Consider the following 19,992-nt stretch of genomic DNA (forward strand, 5'->3'; position numbering starts at 1 on the left):
ATTTTGAGTTTGTAATTTAGTGTACCAGTGTAGATTTATTCCTTGCTAGAGACTCAAAAGCACTTTTGTACGTCGCTCTGGACACGGGCATCTGCTAAAGGCCACAAATGTAAATATATTATTTCCTAATACAGATATTCCTCCTACAGTCTGTTGGATTGAATTTGCATTCCTTTCATATGTAAATAACTCAGTGGTCGTGCTTATAACTGCTGAGTTATTTACATATGAAACCATTCCCATTCAGTTTGACTGCAGAATATTCATTACATACAGTGATATCATGTGAATAAATGATTTGCATTCACTTTAAAACCAGTCAGGGACCACTGCAGCAGGCAACAACACAAACACATCCGGACTGCATTCACAAACTCAACTCTGTTCCACATTTTCATTATGGCGTGGAGTCATAAGAGCGTGTATTATAACTGGATCTTCATTCTCAGCCTGTGAGTAACAGTGAACGTGCATAAAGGCAAATAAATGACCGGTTATGGATGTCTGGATGGTTATGGATGATGAATATGACCATAGTCGGAGTGGTGTGGCGCACATGCTAAACATAATACACGCGTTAACATCCGGGGAATGCTGGGAATGTTTATGCTTGCGAAACCACGTGCCTGGTAAGAAAACAAAAGAAATGTAGCGCCCCCTTATGTCCAAGACGCAACATACACTTCATTTACTTGCACATTATAAACCAGATACTGCTTTTTGTTTAATTCTGCACTTTTTATTCTCTGTACAGATAAAATATGTAGATATTGCATCATTCAGACATCTAGAAACAGGCCTGAATGCATCTTAAATCCACAATGACGCAGACAGAAACACAATTCTACCTGTAGGTGGTGTGTAGTACTCACTTTTCTGTGACCAGCATACAGCAACCAGGAATAACATGTTAACTTCAATAAAACCAGTTACCTTTCACAGTACTAACCAGTATAAACCAGACTGCAATTCAAATCAATGGTCTAAGCAATTTTTTTCAGAAAAGGTAAGAATGTCCTTTTTTGGACAAAAATTCAAAACATTTAAACTTATTACTTAATTTGTAAATAGGTTAATTGCACTGGCATGTCACGTGTGTACACAAAAATAAGCATTATATAAACATGGTATACGTTTTTTTTAATTATTCTTTCACATCATACAACAGACATTCACAGGACAGTGTGCAGAAATGCATTTATTTGACTGATCATGACAGATAAAGATAAAAAACAACGCAAATAGAATAGAAAAAAATGAATAAAAGAAAAAATTTTATTTACAATAAAAATGCAGTTTACAGATTACAGCACATACATGCACAGATGTGTACAATAATTTGTGCTTGTTTAACGTGTATAAAAGTCGTACAACTAATTATTAATTATTATTATTGATCTATATGTGTATCTATGTATACAGAGTTTAATGTGGGCTTTTAGCTTTTATTAAAAATGTATAACTATAATAAAAAACATCTAGTGTGTGTTATACTGATAGGTTAGTCTGAGTTTATGGAAACTTACCACAAATTCCCCATACATACAGTGGATGAACGTATCCCTCCTTACCATGGCCTCATGCTGACCTCGTTGACTTGGCCTTTCGTTCTGTACAGTCATTGAAAAGCAACCAGGAATAGCCTAGTAACTTATCTTCCTCTTACAGGATTCAATTTCATTATTGTGTGGGTAGAATTTGCTGATCAACTAATTATTTAAAGTAATGCTTGCTGGAAAAAAAGCTACATTCATGTATAAAAGTGGCCTTTGTGTCTCAAGTCCCCCCTTCCTTGCATGAGACTCTCATGTGAAGTGCCTTGCAGTATGTTTCGGGGCAGGATGAAGGGCGAGGATGAGTCTTCTCAAGCCGAGGCAATGGACACGCCAAGCTGCAACAACACTGACTCAATTATGCACTGCCATCAGCAGATAATGAGCAGGGAAAGTTATGGAAGTCATATGCCTCTGCGGTCACATGGCAGCAGGACAGAAGAGGCTCTTAATTTTACGGCTGCATGTTTGCTTGTTTACTTCCCTTGAGAGCATCTGGAAATTGCAGAGTGGCGTTTCTTATTGGACTTAATTTAACTCCTTGTGTATGATATTACCTCACTTTATCTCTAGCAGGCAAACAAGCAGATGGATTTTTAGAAATATTAGAGATGAAGCTGAAATGATTCGACAAACAAATCATTCAAACATGAACATCATATAATAATATAAGACACTATAAAAAATTGTCTAATTTCCAATTAAACAGCTTAGGTTCCAAAATAATACAAATATTGGGTTCCTCACTTTTTGGGTCATTTTCTTAATAAGATCTTCTTCTTTCGGCTTCCCCCATTAGGGGTCACCACAGCGGATCATCCGTCTCCATACCCCCCCCTGTCCTCTACATCTGCCTCTTTCACCCCGACTACCTGCATGTCTTCCTTCACCACATCCATAAACCTCCTCCTTGATCATCCTCTTTTCCTCCTACCTGGTGGCTCCATCCTCAGCATTCGCCTCCCTCACCTTGTCTCCAAAACGTCCTACATGCGATGTCCCTCTAATAAAACCATTCCTAATCCTGTCCATCCTCGTCAATCCCAGCAAAAACCTCAACATCTTCAGCTCTGCTACCTCCAGCTCCACCTCCTGTCTTTTACTTAATTCCACTGTCTCTAAACCATACAACATCGCAGGTCTCACCACAGTCCTATAATCTTTCCCTTTCACTGTTGCAGATACTCTTCTATCACAAATCATTGCTTCCACTCTTCTCCACCCACTCCACTCTTTTCTTTACTTCTCTAACACACTCTCCATTACTTTGCACTGTTGACCGCAGGTACCTGAACTCCTCCACCTTCTCCACCTCTTCTCCCTGCAACCGCACCACTCCACTGCCCCCTCCCTCATTCATACACATGTACTCTGTCTTACTCCTACTGACTTTCATTCCTCTTCTCTCCAGCACGTACCTCCACCTCTCCAGGCTCTTCTCAACCTGCTCCCTACTCTCACCACAAACCACAATATCATCCGAAAACATCATAGTCCACGGAGACTCCTGTCTGACCTCGTCCATCAACCTGTCCATCACCACTGCAAACAGGAAAGGGATGTGTGTTAAAAAGAATTAACAAGAATGAAACATAAATGACACTAAATTTAAGCATTAAAAGGTTTAATGGACAAATAATAATGTATTAATTCAAGTTTCACATCACATCATTATTTCAGAAACTGTAGGTAAACTGACGTGAATTACATTGTTTTTTTATAAAAAATTTTTTAATAAAAATACATGGAATCACAGGGAAACTCAAAATGAATTATATTGTTATTTATAAACAATATAAATGCATTATTAATCATTCATATAAATAAGTTTAGTTAATTTATTATGTTCATTTGAGTACATTCACATTTTACTTCCAAAAAGACTCCTGAGAACACTGCAGAGCTAGACCAAGTATTCTTCGTTGTCTTTGCATACATGACACATTAGCAACAAATACCAAGTATTTGCACACATCACATGACAGACTGAAAACTGCACAGCAAACATAGCCGAGACAATAGGTATAAAGGAGAAAATGTGTAGAATACATTTGCAAATGACACAATAACATGACCTACTCTAACCTCAACATGATTACAATTGGTCTATGCCTCAGCCTTAAATATAGCATTTCATGCAATTTCATTTCGTCACTTTGGTGCGACATTTCCTTTCCATACCTCCCTTACTTGATTAGCTTAATATTTCATCATGTTTTGCTATTAGAACACAACAAAAAAATGCTTAATATAGCATCATTAAATTGAAGGGTGGGGTGTAATTGCTGTGTAAGTAGGCAGTAAGTAGCCAAGTGTGTAATTTCGAACCCATGTGTAAACCCTCCTAGGCATTTAGCTTCAGAACAGCAGAACACATAATTACTTCCATAGTTTATTGTTTAGCATAAGAAAGCATGAACATTCAAAATACATTGTGGATAAAGAGGAAATATGTATATATCGTGCATACGTAATGTGTTTTGAAAAAGAGATTTGCAGGACTAATCCAATAGTAATTTGCTTTGCGTCTTTTTTGTGCTCTTCTAAAGTAATCTGTTTAAATCCCAGTACCGCCAATGATAACTACTACAACATAACTAATGGTTTAATTGGTGTCATTTGATCCCAGTTCATCTGCAGCTCTTCCATTTGTAAAGATGGATCTCATGGTGGCTTCTGGAAAGCAAATTAGCTGCTTCTTACCTGCCGCGCATGCCAGGAAAGACCATCGCTCAGTGCCAAGGAGTTTTTGCTCTATGGAGCAGAGCCTTTCCTGGCTGTACATAGTGCTGTCACCACACCTGTGGGCTCATGACTGACATCAAGTTATTCTAGGAAAACAGACATTCCATTTTGTGCATCTTAAACACTCGTTAGGATCTCCCATTTCATACTTCAGTGGATTCCTTTATTGCTAATGTCACAGCATTTATACTGCTAGAGTATGTACATATGTGCACTTATGTCTGTGCGTGTTTTTCTTGTGAACTTGCTTAAGCATGCCCATTTGGTGTTAATATCATCAAGCTCAACGAGACCATCATCCTGGACATAATAATAATAATAATAATAATAATAATAATAATAATAATAATAATGAAAATCAAATTTTACTAATGTGGACAAGGTCTAAACATGTTAAAGGCTGGGAATACTGTAATGCTATGACTCATGTCTTAACCTGTCTCACCTGTTTTAAACCAAAGAGGGAAAAGAAAACTCTCTATATTTCTTGATCATTTGTACACATTGGAGAGATGCAAAGCCATTTTACTTTATCATAAAAACATTGAGCTTTGTATACAAAGTTTCCTCAGAGTCTTTGAAATGTGCCTGGACATCTAGTCTGTATTGTTTCACCCTTAGTCTTTGAATCCATAAATCTGTTTAGTGGGATAAAACACTACATGCCTGTTTGAGGAAAAAGCGTTTTGCCCTGCCTACCTTTTCTATTTCTATTTGATAAAGTCCCTAGTGGAAACAGTCATGAGAGCAAGAAAACTTCTTCTTTAAAGACTCAGGAATAGTAATTCTGAGATTCCATTACAACCTGCAGAGCTTTCATGAGTAAATGCACTTTATATCAAAAAAAAAAATTGGTAGCGCCATTTGCTAGCAAATATCAGCTTGCTGTTACACATCTTGGTTTTGTTCAGAACAAACGTTCATTCATTTGGTTTGGCCACGGTGTGCCTTGCATGTGGTTCTGGTTAAAAGCCGAGCTGTGTTGGTTTTCACAGTGCAGGCGTGCTTCAGCCCTGAGTTTTTTTCTCTTTCCCTCTCTCAATCTTTCTTTCTCCTCCTTGACCTCACGAGTGTTGAAAGCGTCGCTATACTTCTGCCGCCCAAAAAGACTACCACAATGGCAAAGAATGCAGATTAATGGCTTGCTATGGTGTGATTCCATCATAAAAACCTAAGTCTTGTGCGACATTCTTGGTCAGAATTGCCAAAAATGATTAATAATCCATTTCCTTGCTTCGACCCCCTGTTGGAGAGAATAAGGAAATGGCATTAATGCCAAGAAAGATTAAAACAAACGAATGATATTTATGGTTAGGTTTAGGGTATGTGGTGTCCTTTACTGTGTTCTATTTTTACATCACTGATGCATGTACTTCACATTTTTCACAAGACAAAACAAACACCTTCAGTAATGTAGGTTGTATTTTAAATGGACCCTAGGCATCGCTCTTTAAGAAAGAGCCTATCAGGCTTTAAAAAATGTGCTGAATCATGACTGCATGTTGTTCTTGATCACCTCCCCCCAAGTCTGTCTAATCATCTATGCACACTAGATATAGCATTGGATGTGTTGTATTGTATTGGACAGTTGTAGAAATCTGTCTATGCTTTTAATTACACACTAATTTTAAATTGATTAATTTCCCTCTAAATCAGAAAAGATTTACATCACTTGCAATGTACAACGTTGTTCCAAAAAGAAGATATAATGCTTAGAAGTTGGTCAGCTAGGAATACACTTTCCAGTAATTTTGGAAGTTCTGCAAGAAACATTTGAAATAGGTGACTCCTACAGTGACACAGTAACTGGTGGGAGTTACAAGAAGTTACACAAGCAGTTTCTTACATGTTTGAAGAAAGCATGTCACAATAGGGGGAAAAAAATACAAGATGACACTGGGCCATGATGTTTCATAAATAACAAGAGAAAATGTCTTACTATTTTCTTCTTATTATTTTCTTCTCTATCTTTTTGGTGTTTAAGGTGACAATTGCTAAGACTACCTATTAGTAATAACTGTTTTTTCTAAGACCACCCATTAGTAATAATTGTTTAAAAAAATCTTTCTATTTCACACATTTAAAATGTATTACTAATAAACTCTTAATCAAATGTTTTACCCCATGATGTTTCACATAATTTACCATTAAAACGTTGAAAAGAAACGGTAAAATGTTCACAAAATCCTAAACACATTCTATGAAATGGAGTTCGGAGGTCTGTGATTAGTCGGTCTATTAAAGTCTACCCTTGCCAGATTGGCAGTATGGTACTTAATTGTGCTCGTATTTACAGGCCTGCGTGTGCGAGCAGGCTGAAAAGCACCCTGTGGCATTTTGCTGAATCATCAGGTGGCTTGACTCCAGGCGATTGAAAAAGAAAAAAAACTCAATCCTTTAGACTACTAGCAAATTCGGCAGCCACATCACGTGTGACCTAATGATGTTGTAAAGGTGGAGGCTTCTTGAAGGTAACAGAGGTTATTTGAAAAATGACTCTTGAACGACACTCCAGAAAAGTCAAATGAAGACCATGTTATTGGAGTAAGATTTATGTATAATATAATTTAGAATGCACTGCTCCTAACCAAATAAAATTACTATTCATAAAGCTGCTTTCAGTAACATTGTAGTTGCTCAGAAACCTGTTATGCAACTAAAACCAAGGTATTTAATAAAGTGTATGCTCTGAGCGCATGCCAAGCCTGTATGTGAGACACCGGATTGGTGATCGGAGTGTGTTTCCACCTGTGACTTGTGTCAGATAGCAGTGGAAGTAGGTTTACACTTTCCCTCATGTTGAACTCTAAATATAACCATCGAGGCAGGGGTAAAGGGTAAACATATCCCTCTTGAGTTGCACGAGGGCAACTTGTCATGCGAGATTTTTCAGCAAGAGCTCTGGCCTACGGATTCTCTTGCAACATCACGATGTCATTGAAAAATAGAGAGGAAACAAAGATATACTCGAGATATACTCAGTGTACAAAAGAATTTCCTGAATACGTCTAAATAATTCACAAGCATATTATTCAGTTTTCTCAGAATGCGTGTTTTTAAACATTTAACAATTAACACCTCATAGAAGGAGTCAACCGTGCTATAAATTCGACCCTGATTTCAGCCCCCAGTGAACCCGATGACCTAAAGTTTACATTGAACACTGAGTTTCTAGCACCAATCTTAATGACAGACCAAACGACCAAAAAGTTATAGCTTTTTTTCTTAGCTCAGCAGGCACACCTAAATTACATGCATATTTTTTCCACTCTTGATTTATATAGCATTATATAAAAATATTTAACACTACACAATGATGGTTTCTCTCTCTCTCTCCCTCTGAGTTTGTATCTCCTTCTGTGTTAGAACATGGAGACTGCCCAGCTCAGCTTATTAAACAGTGAAATGGCATTCTCGAGGGCCATGGTGTGAATGCTTTCCTTGCCATATCAAGTCCATCACTCTGGAGTGTCACATAGTGTTCATAACAGTAAAAAAGCTCTTGTATTGCGTATCTATGGGCCAAATTCAAATATATATTTCTCCATGTCATGCACACTGTGTTATTCATTGTGCTAGATTTATAACACATCAGGTCAGCTGATTTCTGAATAAGTGAGTAAATCTAAACAATTATTATAGCTAAAAATGGTGTCATAGAGGCAGAGAAAAAAAAAACCATACAGATATTATAATTGAGTTGTGCTAAAGCTAAACTCAATGCTGCTCCTACTAAGCTGATGTGGAACAGCACCACAGTCATGACTATGGATATATACCTGTATAGTAAGTATTACTTAAGTCAGAATACAAATATATTGTTGCCAAATGTTTAGGAAAAGTAGTAGGTAATTATAAAAGAGTTTGATTCGGCATCAGTGTGTTAACTGGAGTCAGTTCAGTTTGGCAGGCGCCTCTTGGCTGTGTGAGGTGTCAATAATGACTTTCCCATCTGAACTTCTCACTAAATCCAGCCTGACCTGAGGGTTTTTAAACAAATAAACCGGTACAAAAACCTCTCTATGTTGTCCATCTATTTTAAGTGTGCATTAGAAAAAGATAACTGTTTTTAATGGAGACTTTTATCTTTATTTCATTTGTAAGTAAAAAAAACCTCACAATGATTATAAATATGCTATACATGGCATAGCATAATTATCATCATTGTGAGTTTTTTTAATACAAATACAGGGCTGATATTCTTCTATTCACTTGCTTTGAGTAGCAGCTTTATCTCGGTCAGGGTCAGAATGGCTCCAGAGCCTATCCCAAGGAACGCTGAACATGAGGTGAGGACATACCCTGGATGTGATGCCAATCAATCACTTGCACACACACGCCCACCTAGGGCCAATCTATCTTAGCCAGTCCTCCTCCTATCAGGTTTTTGGGAAATGGAAGGAATCTGAAGTACTCAGAGGAAACTCACAGGGACGAAGAAACTGCACAGAGACAGTAACCCAATCAGAGACAGTAACCTAGGACCTTTGACATTATAAGATGACCTGTATCTGTATCTTTTACTTGATTATAAACATGTGCATACATTTTTGGATTTTGTTTACATTTATGTACGGGTTTACGTTAATAAATGTTTTCATCGTTTAATTCTAATATTAGTGTTTTGTATTTTGTGTGTTTGGAATAGTGTACATAAATAGGGGTCTCAAAATTCTGCTTAAAGTATTTTTCAATTTCTTTATGAAGTCATTGTTTTATTTCTTCAGATTTTGGAGTTCAGATCTCTTTCTGGCCTATAACGGTGGTGAACTGGGTCAAAAATTAGGTCACTCCTTGACCTGTTACATATCGTTATTTTCAGTTGTGGGAAGTAACACATTTCTGAATATCGTAATCACAGGGAAAAAAAACAGGTACATATAATTAGAGAAGGAAATACCAGATATGAAGCAACACACACACACACACACAAACACACACAAAAAAAAACTTTCATGGATTACTCAACTCACCCCATGATTTGTACTTTATTGAATGTGCCAATAAACTGCATAATATCTAACATTACAAGCAAGTTCTTCAGTCAATCCTTTGCTAGATTAGCTACATCAGCTTTCTTGAAGTAGTTAGTTAGCTAGTTAGCTCAGGAAACTAATAATAGTAAATGGCGATGTGTAATGCCTGTATAGTTCCTTATGTGCATGCACACAAATACTAAAAGAAGAATGATTATAGAATTTGGATTAACTACTTCTGTTATACAGCAATCATCCCATAAACCTTTTTCACTGATTTTATACAGATTTCAAACAAAAATGAACACTGGCAGAAATGACTAACTAGTGGAAAATGGAAAATGAATACAGATCAGGAGTCATGAGTAACAGGAATCACCACAGGATTTCCCTCTAAATATGAATGAAGAAATGTCTCTATTTTCAAATTAATATTTAGTATTAGAATTCAAACTAGGTAAATAACTATAATTTAGCAGTCAACAAGTGGGTTCAGGGACATATTTCATACTTTGTATATACTGTATGTCCGGATGTGGCTTTGTTATAAAACAAATATCTCAAGCTAAATAGCTTAAGCCAAACACACATAGGTCCATCCTTCTTAGTGTATTATGGAGTGTCCATTTAATTGCTTACATGTTGCTGTTGTAAAACAATGAGAAAGCTTTCTCCATTGCTTGTACAAACTGGGATGGTTCTTGTCATATTCAAGGGTAGGTAGCAAACTGGGTCAAATTTTAAAGTGCTTGGTCAAACCCAGGTAGCAGCAACTCAGATCTTCTGAAGTGGCACACCTCTATATAAGGCCCAGAAAGAGAAGACATTTCTCATAGAAGTGCATGTCACTTTACCTTCTGGGCACAGAGCTCGTCTACATGCCAAGGTGATGATGTCTGCCACCTTACACCTTTAGTGTACATGGATACTTGCTGATGATGAAAAGATCCCAGGTCTTGGCCATTACGTAAATCAAGTCTGAACACCATTCGCAGAACAACTTCGAATCAACAGCATACAATTAAGATGTAGTCTGAGGAACCAGACATCAGACACGAGTGGCCAGTTTGGCATTCATTTTTCAAAAGCAGATCTGTTCAGAGTTAGACACCAGACTGTTCTGACTACCATTAGGGAACCAATGTCTTGCTGACTATATTAGGGCAACAAGAAGGACTGGGGCCTGGTTGCTGAATCCTGTATAGTGTACATAGATTAGATTTAGATAACAGTAAAGGAGGAAAGGAAATCCATTATTTAATAATGGCTGAACATTATCATTATCTACAATGGTTTAGGACTACAGGTTACATTTGATTACTGCACACCTCAACAACGAACTGTAATTAATAGACATTTGTTGCCACACAGATGAAGGTTTCATCCACCAATCTCAAGGTTTCTTCCTTATGTCATCTCAGGGAGATTCACCACCAGCTTGTTTATTAGGGACAAACTTACAATTATAGGTAGTCCCCGACTTACAATGGATACTGCAATTTGTTGATAATAAAAAAAAAATCATAGTAAATAATTTAGCAAAACAGAGCAATTTACAGTACTATAATGTATAAACTTTATAGTATATATGTATTTGGCAACGAGCACGTGCAAAAGCGCCAGGCACTCTGTTTTTGTGTCCGGTGATGCGGATAAAAAAGAGACAAGAGCTAAAATGCGGCTTTAAAATGCCGAAGAAACAGTAAATAATATGCGCTCTAACACTGAGACCACATAACTCTATAAACCGCTGGTGAGAATAAGGCATCTCACATGGCAGGAGATGGGTACATCCTGGCAGTGTGCCAAAGTATCATACGAAAATTAAAATGCTGCGCAAAAATGTAAATAGTTTTTCATAATTTTGTATCGATAGTCATCGTAAGATCGAAAAGTTTGTCCGTCGAACCATCGTTACTCAAGAATTACCTGTATAAGAAACAATCATATTTATTCTTTATGACTGTATTATCTGTGTAAAGCTGCTTTGAGACAATGTCCATTGTTAAAAGCGCTAAACAAATAAAAATTAATTGAATTAAATTTAAGTAAATAGACAAAGGGATTGGCCACTTATAGGCATCGGGATATAAGAGGCCAGGTATCCTAACGGCACCTATTTAACGGTCCATTTGGTCATGCCAGCTTTTCGATATCAAAACCTCTTTAATGTCAGGTCAAAGTATGAACACAACTATAACGGAGCATAGATTCCACAGGGCTGATCCAACATCAGGCAGAGCAAATAAATCATGTTAACAAACAGTTGTCCCATATCCATACTCAGGTTAATGGAAAACATGGAGCCTTGTAAAATTCTCTTTACATTGAAAAGCTTTGGAAAACACAATGCCAATAGTAACAAGCTATAAAAGACACAATGCCAACGGTAACAAGCTGCTAAGAAAATAGCTCCATTTTGTTTACAGCTAGCCCAACACTCATACTGGCGAGAAAAAGCTAAAGACTAATTGCAGTATGATGACTGTATTTATTGCACATACTGCATCATCTGTCCCTGTGTAAAGATCCTGGCAAGTATCACATGCATGCAAGAAAATGAAGGTGGAATTCAATAAATACAACAATTTAATAAGGTGTTGGAACATAACGGCCCACCGGAGCAGCTTCAATGTGCCTTGGCATAAATTCTTCAAGTCAGTAGGACTGTACTGGATCACCAGAACATCTTTTTTCCGAAAAGTATTCCTTCAAATTAAAATTTTATTTGTCACATACACATTCATACAGAGTACACTATGCAGTGAAATGCTTTTTACGATTGTTAAATGCTTTTTACGACTGTAAGTCCGATTGTCTGCTTTGGTGTGGTTGGTGGATAATTGTGATCACTAACAAATTCAAAATGTCCCACAGGTGTCTGAAATCTGGTAACCAGAATTTCCATAGCATATGAGTTATACATTTGATATACTCATTGCACCATTCTGTAAGCTCTCTTGACTTGTGGAATACTTATATCAGGACAGAAATTTCAATCATAGGATAACAGTCATCAGACAGTATACCTTTTGCAGCTACCCTTCCCTTAATCAAACAATTTGAACCAAATCAGCAAAACAGCTCCAATCACCTAACAATGTTGTTTTTTTACAAAAAACAATGCCAAAAGATAAACTCCAGAGAGAAATAGTTGTGAAAGGAAGGAGGAAGACAGTGAACAATGACTTTCTTGGTAGGCTACTGTTTAGATACAAGCCGTTGTAACGCGTTGAGTCTGGGTGAAGGGAGAGCTCACTAACTCCAGTTACAACAGAAATCATATAAGCACAGACAGGTTTCCAAAACTCATGCTTTTTTATTTTTCTTGGCAACAGCGTTACGGGTTAGTTAAAGAGACTTAGAAATGAGCATCAGAAAATAATAAAGACATATTCCTCGGTCTTGCACACATGCAGTAATACTGGAAAAATGCGGCGGCAGGCTATTCCCAAAATACCGCTATGCTCCTAAAGGAGCCACAACATATTTCACCCGTTACACCGTGTAACAGACACTGTCTTTCATTAAAGCCTGTGTAAAGTTCATTAGTTTCAATGTAGACACCTGCGGCTTATTTATGTTTAAAATAAAAATCTTTGTCAAATTCAGTGGGCTTATATATGGGTGCGCTTTATAGTCCGGAAATTACGGTAATAATTGTATATTTCTTTCTTAATTTTTTATTGATATAAAGTTTATTTTTGGTAGCATAAGCATAAACTAATATAATGTTAACAGAATAATTTATATTTACCCATTTCATTTTATTTATAAGAAATAATTTTTTCATAGTAGCTTTTAATAGTGGTTGTGACATTACAATCAATTTACTGTAAACGGCATTTTTGAAAAAGTCAGTTATTTAAATTAAAGCACATAAAAAAATTACTTTATACATGTCTGTTATTAATATTATTACCAGGGTTAAACTACTGCCCAGGGTTCATTCACAATCCATGTTCTTAAATGATTACACCATAATTTATATCTATATCTCAAATAATAATATTTTATTTTATATTATATTATATTATATATTGCATTGCATAGCATTGTACTAGATTACATTTTTATATTGTATTGTCCTAACTGACTTTGGCAAAGTTTGTTTCCACTGAAAGTAGTTGGATTCCACATGTTTTTTCCGCCTTAAATGTTTGTAGAAATGTGCCTTGTCTATTGAATACAAATCTAGGGCTGTATTTTATTATTGCTCCTGGAAATAAGGAGACTTTATTTTTAAGTTTGTCAGCTAAAAATAGTCCATACAGACCCAATCATGAAAACGAGTTGCTGAGCTGAGTAACTGTTACATAACGAATATAACGAATGTAACGAATACCATTCGGCTGAGTAAAAAATATCAGTACTATAATATCAGTGTGTGAAATCTAATCGTAGATTCTCAGTTAAGAAAAAACTCTGGCAACCAAATGTCAGGTACGTTTTTGGGAATCCTGTTTACAACTAGAACACAACCACATCAGTGCATCTGTAGGAGGCAATACATTCAATCTTGATCTTTTCTTCATTAAACTTGGTTTAAATGCAGTGCATCTTGTTAGGTAACTGCTAAAGGTCTTATGTTCCCCAGCAATAGTGTCTAAAAACATTAAAATGTCTATGTAATGCTGATTATACTTAGTTAATACTACAAAACATAAACGGGTTCTTTCCATCTCATGTTAGTTTGTTTAATTATTGTAAAAGATTATCATTTGGCTAATCATACCATCCTCTTGTCGGTTATGGCTGTTGGCAATAGCACATGATGATGCATGACAAGTGTAAATGACCTGCCAACTCTGTTACATCTCTCTCCATTTTGCATAGAGCTGTAAATTTCCTTTGTCTGGAATGCCTTCATCTATTCCCTCGATTCACATTGTCCTTGGTTAAAAGGTCCTCTCTATATTCTTTGATGCAAACTTTAGAGAAGTTAGGATGATGTACTTAGAGATGCAAAACGATCATTAAAATCATGAAAATTTTGCAAACTTAAAAACCGTTGCACCCAAAAGGCATTACTGTTAAAACCACAGTACAATCCACCCCAGCTGTAAGCAACTAACCTGGAGACAAACAACACAAGACAAAGTACTAAACAAAATTTTGGATGAGAAAACATTTTATATATTTATCTTATGACACCCCAACACCCCCACCCCCACCACCACCACCACCACACACACACACACACACACACACACACACACACACACACACACACACACACACACACAAAATGCCTCCTCTGTTTGCTGCCATATTAATGTTAGTTTAAAAATGAAGCTTGTTCCACATCACATGCTTAATTCAACCTTAAATGCCCTTGTCTGAGAGTCACACAGACAATCCCTTGTTTTTAAAAATATTTCGATCGTTTCAGCAACACGGCCTCGCTGTTACAAATGAAAAAGTATTTACTGAAGGTGTGAGCATACACAAAATATTGATTTTACAATATGGTGGATATGACACTTCTTTCTACAATATCACCAATATGGATTGCCTGAATATGTCTTAGGTTTGCATTTAGTTAAAACATTAATAAAACAACAACTGAAAGTAAATACTGAAAGAGCTTGTGTGATCCATTTAGACTATAAGTGGCAACAAAACAGCGAGGGAAAGCTGTAAAGAAATTAAACACGCCTAATTAAACATTAGCTTCCTGGCCATGATAGGTTGTGTGCACTGGTTTCACCTTCACCTTGTCTCAAAACACTATACAAAAGGACTCAAAACTAGTCCAGAAAGTCAGGATTTGGAGAAGAGTCACATTTGGTACAACCCTAATATTTACACATTCCAATAATGTTACAGATGGTTAAGGTTATGTTGAGGAGTGATTTAACTTTTCTTACATTTTTTTATAATGAAATCCACGGAAATTGTTCTTCACCAACACCGTGCGAATTTCGCTTGGATTTCAGAAGCATTTCGAAACCACCTTTTAGGACATGTATTTCTTTTATTAGCAATGAAATTATGCCTGTTGATAACACTTCCAGGCCAAGCAAAAGACCCTAAACATCTGCTCTGCCCCTAGATGATAGCTTGTATGATATTCAATCTGTGCTCTGTCATCTTTGAACTATTAGCAAATGGCTCGCTCATTGTTGCCTTGAATGCCATACCTCGTAACTCAAGCATACCAAACACATTGCCTGTAATGGTTCCAAGTGATTCTTCCAGTAAGCCTGGAGCACTATCTTAGCAATAAAGTCAACTCTACTCTTTACTGGCTCAGGAGCTTTACAGAATCTGGACTGCTATAAATTTTACATTTTATTTTAACTTAAAAAAATGAACACAGTGCCTCGACGTTTAATTTAAGTTCCGACCTAAATCATATATCAATCCGTTAAAGAAGGCTGGAGATTAGTGCAAGAGCAATAAGGATTTTTAGGGGCATTATGATGGTGAAACTGAAACACAAGTGCCCCCAAAAGCCCCTCATTCTCCCTGCGGCATTGCACATACACCAACATGTTTCATACTGTGATAGATATGTGTGTAGTGGCCCTTAAATGGCTTCTTTGGCTCATGTTTTATTGTTGTTGAACCAGAGAGCGGTATTTTAATGTATTTAGGAGCAATTTCTGCTAAATTTGGCTGTCAAAATAAAAATTTTATGTTGAAGCTTGAAACTATAGGCTTGGATTCTATTATACTATGTTTTAAAGTTAAATATAGATATAAATGTCTCCACAAACCTGTAGTGTGATTTCAGGTAAACTGGGACTGTTTAAAATGTAACTGTTTGTATTAATGATTAAATTAACGTCAAAGCGCATTAAAGTTACAAAGCATTTTCAGTGTAAGCGTGTGATAAAAATAACAACACACACACATGCACATACACACTATATATATATATATATATATATCCACACACACAAACACACGCAACTATTGTAACAAAACATAAAATGTGCATTCATTATTTTTGGTGTATTTCTTATCGATTCAAATAAAATATAATAAGTGAACAGAGATAAAGTGAAAGTATATAACGTAATGCAATGCACAAAGTAATGCATGAAACATCCTGCACATAATTAAATTATATTAAATAGTGTTTATATGCCTAATATTCTGTGTTTATGAAGCATTTTATATAGTTTACACCTTATAGTTAGCATGCAGATATCTTTACTTACTAAACTGCACCTATGCACTAGATTTAGAATTATTTTTTGAGGATATTGAATTTTTTTATATACAGCAAAAAAATGGATACTGTTGCTAGTTTTTTTGCTCTGAAAAAGCATGTGCTAGCAATTGTGTTTAGACAGCAGCTTTAAGGGGAACATTCCCCCCAAATTATATGAATTCATTCGAACTATAATGTGAGTGAACAATAAAAGATCTCTGCAAGTTTTCCACAAAAGAAAATTAAAACAGAGCGTAATGTCATAACCTGAACAAATGACTTATTCACTATGAGCTGATTACCAAGTAGCTGGAGAAGTTCACAGTAAACTGGTAAAAACATTTGCATGCTTTTAGTTTGGTTCCATCTAAAGCATCAAGACAATCTTGTATATATAAATATAGTAAGTTTAAAAAAGCTATAGTAATTTTGAAGACAAGTGGACGAGATGTCTCTCGGATGGGTGAGCACCACAAGCGGGACTTTGCGGGCCAGTTGGATAGAAACTGAAACACATCTCGCCCCCAAAACCCCGCCACTGGCATCACAAAAGGAAAATTCTAGTAACTATAATAACCAACAACCCATGTTAGATACTCAGTTCTACTAATGATCAGTTATAGCCAGAGAGCTCCAGTGTCTCCAGCATTAAGCTTTCAAGATCTACAGTATCTCACCTTCAAACCACTGTCAGACTGGATTTCTGGAAGGAAACCTGTAGCCAGATCTATAACAAGTTAGAGATTAAGTACACTTATTTATCAGGTTAAATGTTTTGATGTCCACAGAAAAAGGAAAAGAAGTAGAATGAAAACGTTTCAGGTCGAGTCTGTCTTTCTCCCTCTCTCTCTCTCTCTCTCTCTTTCTCTCTCAGCAGACACAATCTGTCTGTCTCAGTCTGAGAAAGCGACAGTCCTGAAATGTCACTTCACATGGCAATGCATGTAAACAAAAAAATAATAATTCAAGCAATGACATGCGTTCATTCGTTGGTTCTTATCTGTGTCAATGACTATTTTATTTTCTCACAGCTGTCCACATCTGTATAACTGCGTAACAACTAGACGCCCTGACAGCATGCCTTCTGCGTTTTTGGATACATCAGAGCTCCCCAGAACTTACCGTATTGATCAGGAGAGAATCGCGCGCGTGTACGCTGCCTGTTCCGTGTGAGTGTGTGTGCGCGTGCGTGCATACGTGTGTGTGTGTGTGTGTGCGTGCGTGAGTGCATGTGTGGACTGGCGTTAATCAAGACGTGCTTTCTTCATCCAGAGAGCTGCACCTCCGCGCGCCTCGGAGCTCAGAGAGGAGTCCCTGTGCACGCGCTCTGACTCACTTCTCCCCCTCCGGCAGCTTCACGCCCCGAGGTGAAAATTAGGCCGTGGAAAAAAAAGGAGGGGGAAACACTTCCAAACACACACACACATACACACACACAGCCCAATTGTATGCTAATTTTATTTCTTTTAGACTCCAGTGAGTGCCATTAAGATGAGATGAAGAGCAGGAGGACGTGCGCTCGCGCCTCCTTCGTTCCAGTGAACGAGGCAAAGGACATTCCTACTTTTCCTAGAAATCAGCTCTAAATATAGAAACCGGCTATGCATGAAGAGATGCGTTTCATCAATGTTTAAATAATATATTAATGCATATTTATGCGTTGTACACATATATTTCCCCGCTTTGTTAAAAAAGTATACTATAAACCTTTAGATTGTATGTGGCTGAGTAAATCTGTAATGCTGTAGCTGTAGCAACTGCTGACCCCTGTCGGTGATTTCACAGTATTACATGTCAATGAAATAGAAAAAAAGTTTAAAGATTTATTTTTAGAGATAGGAAATCAATTCTCTTTAGCAATGTAGCTGGAGTGGAGTATATGATTTTATATTGTAATTATATTGGGTACAGGAAAACACGACACAGTGCATAACACTATGGTATGCTATGGTACAGTAAGTACAGTATGGCACTATTGTATTGTCCGGTACATCATGAAACACTATTCTATGGTATGATATGGTAAAGTAGAATACAGTACAGTATGAAACACTAGATCATGTATTAGAGGTAAAAGGCACGGACGGGGTTCGAACCCGCGATCTTCGGTTTACGAGACCGACGCCTTACCACTTGGCCACCGCGCCTGCGCCATCTTGCGGCCCATGATAAATGAAAAGGTCAGCAGCACATTTATTTTAGCGGTTTCATTTCGATCCAGTCATTTCCAAGAAGACGTCGGATTTAATTGTATAAAATGTTTATTAATATGGACCACAACCATGTAAGTAACGAACAGGCAAATACGTTGACTTTGTTATAAAATACTGGCTTAACGCCTTAAATCATATATCAACTAATAGTTTTGAAATGGTCAACTTTATAATGTTTCTCTTTAAATCAACATCCTGAATTTTTTGTTTATCTCGGATAACAATTAACTTGCGCCAATCATTCGGTGCATTTCTCTTGACATCCACAAGGAGCCGCTGTGTAGTCGTAATATTTCAGTATTTTTATTTTATCATTCATTCAAGATTTAGGAGTTGACTGTGATTTGTACATGACACAGTCTTTTAATGTAATTCTTACTCTATAAATGCTCCGATGGAGAGGATAAGGACATAAGGAATACAGACAAGGCACATGACATAAGTTAGAAATGTACAGTTATAAGAGGCAGACAATGGGATTCCCATTGTAAAGGGGTCTATGTATGCATGCAGACGTAGATTTGGTCCATGTTGGTATTTCTTGTTGGTATTCCCTGTTGGTATTTCCTGGTATTCCATGGTGTTCATATAATACTGTACACTAGAGCATGTTTTCAGCCGTCCTCCTGGAGATCCCCATGTCCTCCTCTTTGCCATATTTTTCCTGCTCTAACATGTTCACTTTTTTCCATGGTGTGCATGGAGGGGTGTGGGATCAGTATGGGGTGGCCATAGCAATGTCACATCAATACCAAATAGTTTAAATGCACAGGGTTTATTAAAAAATCCTGTAGATTGATATGTTATTGTTTCAGCATATGCATGTTTTAATATAGCTTTACCTGCGGTGTAAATAAGTGCACTATAATCTGCATATACGAAGTATAAACATGAAAGCTAGTTTTATTTTATTCATGTTATTATTATTAAATTAGGTAAACTGAATCCAGACATATCAGGCCATATATATTTTTGGTTTGCTTATTTTAGCTTGATTATAAATAATTGTAATTATTAGATGTTAAAGTAAAACTTTGCTATTGCCACCCCAAACTTGTTTTACGGCCCCTTCCCAACTCACTCAGCTCTTACACCCACCCCAGTAAAAATGCCTCAGGCAATCACTGAAAGATCGCTGTATTATCTACTGCAGTGCTAGTATCCTACTATTGTGCTGGTTTTCTTTCTCTCCTGTTTATTTATTTACAACATCCTGCTCTAGCACGGGACTTCGAGGCTTGTTAATATGCTAATTAATTGGAACAATCAATCAAATAATATTGCATGTAGGGAAAAAAAGGAAGATGCGGTAGTTCAGTATCATTGATGTGATCATATGTAGT

At 36.8% G+C, this 19,992-nt stretch overlaps 1 long non-coding RNA gene and 1 other non-coding gene across 3 annotated transcripts; both read right to left on the reverse strand.

Moving 5' to 3' along the window:
• Positions 1–3,160: 3,160 nt before the first annotated feature.
• On the reverse strand, positions 3,161–17,797 carry LOC124376268. 2 transcript variants are annotated; one of them, XR_006923809.1, is made up of 3 exons: positions 17,559–17,797; positions 17,114–17,163; positions 3,161–5,541 (listed from the first exon to the last, which is right to left on the reverse strand). It is a non-coding gene; the product is annotated as an uncharacterized LOC124376268 (long non-coding RNA). The 2 variants fall into 2 exon arrangements; XR_006923808.1 differs by lacking the exon at positions 17,114–17,163 and having other exon boundaries at positions 17,559–17,776.
• A 714-nt stretch (positions 17,798–18,511) lies between these two features.
• On the reverse strand, positions 18,512–18,583 carry trnat-cgu. The gene has a single exon. It is a non-coding gene; the product is annotated as a tRNA-Thr (tRNA).
• Positions 18,584–19,992: the final 1,409 nt, after the last annotated feature.

The sequence above is a fragment of the Silurus meridionalis genome, chromosome 22, assembly GCF_014805685.1.
Source record: "Silurus meridionalis isolate SWU-2019-XX chromosome 22, ASM1480568v1, whole genome shotgun sequence".
Lineage (NCBI taxonomy): Eukaryota > Metazoa > Chordata > Actinopteri > Siluriformes > Siluridae > Silurus > Silurus meridionalis.